This window comes from Stegostoma tigrinum, chromosome 1, assembly GCF_030684315.1.
Source record: "Stegostoma tigrinum isolate sSteTig4 chromosome 1, sSteTig4.hap1, whole genome shotgun sequence".
Lineage (NCBI taxonomy): Eukaryota > Metazoa > Chordata > Chondrichthyes > Orectolobiformes > Stegostomatidae > Stegostoma > Stegostoma tigrinum.
In genome coordinates, this window is record NC_081354.1 from 105,573,732 (window position 1) to 105,578,485 (window position 4,754).

A 4,754-nucleotide genomic window follows, 5' to 3' on the forward strand; every position below is an offset into this window, starting at 1 on the left:
TGAGTCCAGATGAATTTCTGATCAATGATAACTGCCAGGTTTCAGTGATGGTTTCACCATTGACTGTCAAGGGGCAGTGGTTAGATTGTCTCTTATTGGTGATGGCCCAGCCGGGCTTTTGTGTGGCAAAATATTACTTGCCTCTTGTCAGCCCAAGCCTGGATATTGACCAGATCTTGTAGTATTTTGACACAGATTGCTTCTGCATGAATGGTGCTGAACATTGCACAATCATCGACAAACATCCCCACTTCTGACCTTAGGATGGAGGGAAGGTCATTGATGAAGCAGCTGAAGATGGTTGGACCTAGAGCCTGAGGAACTCCTGCAGGGATGTCCTAGAGCTGAAATGACTGACCTTCAACAACCGTGACCATCTTTCTATGTGTCAAATACGAATCTAAGCACTGGAGAGTTTGTCCCCCAGTACCCATTGATTCCAGTTTTGTCTGGGCTCCTTGATGCTGCCTTAATGTCAAGGGCTGTCACTCTCACCTCACCTCTGGAATTCAGCTCTTTTGCTCATGTTTGAACCAAGGCTGTAATGAGGTCATGAACTGGGCATCACTGAGCAGGTTATCGCTGAGCAGGTGCTGCTTGACAGCACTGTTGATGACACTTTCCATCACTTCACTGATGATTGAGAGGAGACTGATGGGGCAGTAAGTGGCCAGGTTAGATTTGTCCTGATTTTTATGTACAGGACTTACTTGGGCAATTTTCCACATTATTGGGTAGATACCAGTGCTGTAACTGTAGTGGAACAGCTTGGCAAGGGTGGCAGCAATTTCTGGAGCACACGTCTTCAGTACTATTGCTGGAATGTTGTCAGGGCTTTGTAGCCTTCGCAGTATCCAGCGTCTCCAACTGTTTCTTGATATCATGTGGAGTGAATTGAATTGGCTGAAGACTGGTATCTGTAATGCTGGGAACCACTGGAGGAGGCTAAAATGGATCATCCACTTGGCTGATCTTCTGGCTGAAGATTGCTGCGAATGCTTCAGCCTTATCTTTTGCAATGATGTGTTTAATTCTCCATCTCCATTCATGACTGGATGTGGCAGAACTGCAGAGCTTAAATCTGATCTGTTGGTGTGGGATCACTTAGCTCTGTCTATCACTTGCTGTTTATGCTGATTGGTGTGCAAGTAGTCCTGTTTGGTGGCTTCACCAAGTTGATACCTCATCCTCGGGTATGTCTGGTGCTGCTCCTAGTATGCCCTCCTGCACACTGCATTGAACCAGGGTTGAGCCCCTGGCTTCATGGTAATGGTTGAGTGGGGGATAGGCCAGGCCCTGAGGTTACAGATTGCGCTGGAACGCAATTCACCCACAGCACCTCATAGATGCCCAGTCTTGAGTTGCTAGATCTGTTCGAAGTCTGTCACATTTAGCACAGTGATAGTGCCACATAACACAATGGGCAGCATGATGGCTCAGTGGTTAGCACTGCTGCCTCACAGCTCTTGGGTCCTGGGTTCAATTCCAGCCTCAGGCAACTGTCTGTTCAGAGTTTGCGCATTCTCCCTGTGTCTGTGTGGGTTTCCTCCCACAGTCCAAAGATGCGCAGGCTATGTGGATTGGCCATGCTAAATTGCCCATAGTGTTCAGGGACGAGTACGTTGTAGCAGGGATGGGTCTAGGTGGGATGCTGTAAGGGACAGTGTGGACTTGTTGGGCTGAAGGGCCTGTATACACACTGTAGGGATTCTATGAAACTAAAGGTTATTCTCAATGTAAAGGCAGAACTTTGTCTCCACAGTGGTCACTATTACCAATACTGTCAGGGACAGATGCATCTGCAACTGACAGATTGTTAAGGATGAGGTCAAGTATGTTTTTCCCTCTTGTTGGTTCCCTCACCACCTGCCGCAGACTCTGCCGAGCAGCTATGTCCTTTAGGACCCAACCAGCTCAATCAGAATTCCTACTGCCAAGCCACTCTTTGTGGTGGACTTTGAAATCCCCCACCCAGAATATATTCTGTGCCCTTGCCATCCCTAGAGGAAGCAGTAAGTGTTGTTCAACATGGAGGAGCACCAATTCATCAACTGAGGGAGGACAGTATGTGGTAATTAGCTGCATGTTTCCTTGCCCATGTTTAGCCGATGAGTCTGGACATATCCAAGGATGGTGATGGCAGTGTCTGGGACATAGTCATGTTCAAGGAATCATAACTTACAGACAATGTCAAGCTGTTGCTTTACTAGTGTTTCTGACAGCCCTCCCAATTTTGGCACTAACCCGCAGATGTTAGTGAGGAGGGCTTTGCAGGGTCGACAGGGCTGATTCTGCCGTTGTCTTTTCTGGTGCCCATGTTGACGCCTGGTGATCCATCCAGTTTCATTTCTTTAAAACTTTGTAGCGATTCGTTCAACTGAATGGCTTGCTAGGCCATTTCAGAGGGCAAATGAGAGCCAATCACAATTGCCAGTTGGTTCATTAATTGACAATTGACAACAATTTCATGGTCATCAGTAGATTCTTAATTCTAGTTTTTTTGAAAGTTCAAAATCCACCCAGCACAGAAAAGGCCCTTCAACCGAAGTCAGTTCATTTGCCAGGGACGGATTCAAACTTGGGTCCCCAGAACATTATTTGGGTCTCTGGCTTAATAGCCTTGTGATAATACCACAAGGCCACTGATTAATATATACATCACCATGGACATTTGGAAGAGACAGACCGGACATTGGGATAAAACAAGACAACCTGGGAAGTCTCGGGAGTTTGGGTAGGTTCTACAATTGGAGGAAGGTAGGTTTAAGGGTGTTGGATCGATGATCATTTGTCAGAACTGAGAGATAGGATGTAGTTCAGTTCAGCATGTGACAGATGACTAACTTAGAATAGAGTGAAGGGAACAGGGATGTAGTGGAGAGAGGAGTAGGAAAAGAAGATGATTACTTCATGTCATTTTCTTACATCATTTATTAATGAGAGACATTGAAGAAATAATGGCAATAAAATCCTGTAAGTTCCAGTCCTACCTGGCAAACTATGACAGACTTCAAAATTTCATCTGTTATATCAGTTGTGTCTGGCTACATCTCCAGCACACATACTGCATATCTCTTTCCATGTTAAAATTCTTGCCATTGTAAACTATAACATACTTCTGTTTGATTCTCAAAAGTTGCAAGCAAGACTTCTGTACAATAGGCAAAGTGTGAGGCACAGTTTTGAATAAAATCCTGCACAGAATTTGATGGATATGTTGACGTTCTTGTCAGGACTTACAATTGAATCAAGACATAATGGGCTTGCACAAACTCAAAAGGTTTGAGCGTGTATGTTTTGACCAGAAATTGACAGCTTCTGCTTAAAAATCCTTGATGGTACATCCCCATTCAATCCAGCAGATGGCCTTCCAGACATACACCACACATTCATATCAAAACTTACTGACCTCCTAATAATTTCAGGCATAGATTTTCAGATAGATTTTTAGTGCTTACTGGGGCAATACATTGCAGAGTGTAATAAGGATTATATGTAATGCAAATCAATATACTACCAATATACAGAAAGAAAACTTAAGATCTTGGCAAAGCATTGATAGTTAATAGAGATAAAAATGGAGCTGGATGAACACAGCAGGGCAAGCAGCATCTTAGGAGCACAATAGCTGACATTTCGGGCCTAGACCCTTCATCAGAAAAGGGGGCGGTGGAGAGTGTTCTGAATTAAATAAGGAGCAAGGGGGATGCAGATCGAAGATGGATAGAGGAGAAGATAGATGGAGAGGAGACAGACAAGTTAAAGAGGTGGGAATGGAGCCAGTAAAGGTGACTGTAGGTGGGGAGGGAGGGAGGGGATAGGTCAAGGAGGCGGCAGGATGAGGTTAGTAGGAAGGGAATGGGGGTGCAGCTTGAGGTGGGAGGAAGAGTAGGTGAGAGGAAGAACAGGTTAGGGAGATGGGGAAGAGCTGGGCTGGTTTTGGGATGCAGTGGGGGGAAGGGGAGATTTTGAAGCTTGTGAAGTCCACATTGATACCATTGGGCTGCAGGGTTCCCAAGTGGAATATGAGTTACTGTTCCTGCAACCTTCGGGTGGCATCGTTGTGGCACTGCAGGAGGCCCAGGATGGACATGTCGCCTAAGGAATGGGAGGGTGAATTGAAATGGTTCGCGACTGGGAGGTGCTGTTGTTTATTGCGAACCAAGCGTAGGTGTTCTGCAAAGCGGTCGCCAAGCCTCTGCTTGGTTTCCCCAATGTAGAGGAGGCCACAACAGGAACAGCAGATGCAGTATACCACATTGACAGATGTGCAGGTGAACATCTGCTTGATGTGGAAAGTCACCAAGCAGGAACAGCATCTCATATTCCGCTTGGGAACCCTGCCGCCCAATGGTATCAATGTGGACTTCACCAGCTTCAAAATCTCCCCTTCCCCCACCGCATCTCAAATCAGCCCAGCTCATCCCCGCCTCCCTAACCTGTTCTTCCTCTCACCTATCCCCTCCTCCCACCTCAAGCCGTACCTCCATTTCCTACCGACTAACCTCACCCCACTTCTTTGATCTGCCTGTCCTCCCTGGACTGACCTATCTCCTCCCTACCTCCCCACCTATACTCACCTCTACTGGCTCCATCCCTGCCTCTTTAACTTGTCTGTCTCCTCTCCACCTTTCTTCTCCTCTATCCATCTTCGATCCGCCTCCCCCTCTCTCCCTATTTATTCCGGAACCCTCTCCCCCTCCCCCATTTCTGATGAAGGGTCGAGGCCCGAAACATCAGCTTTTGTGCTCCTG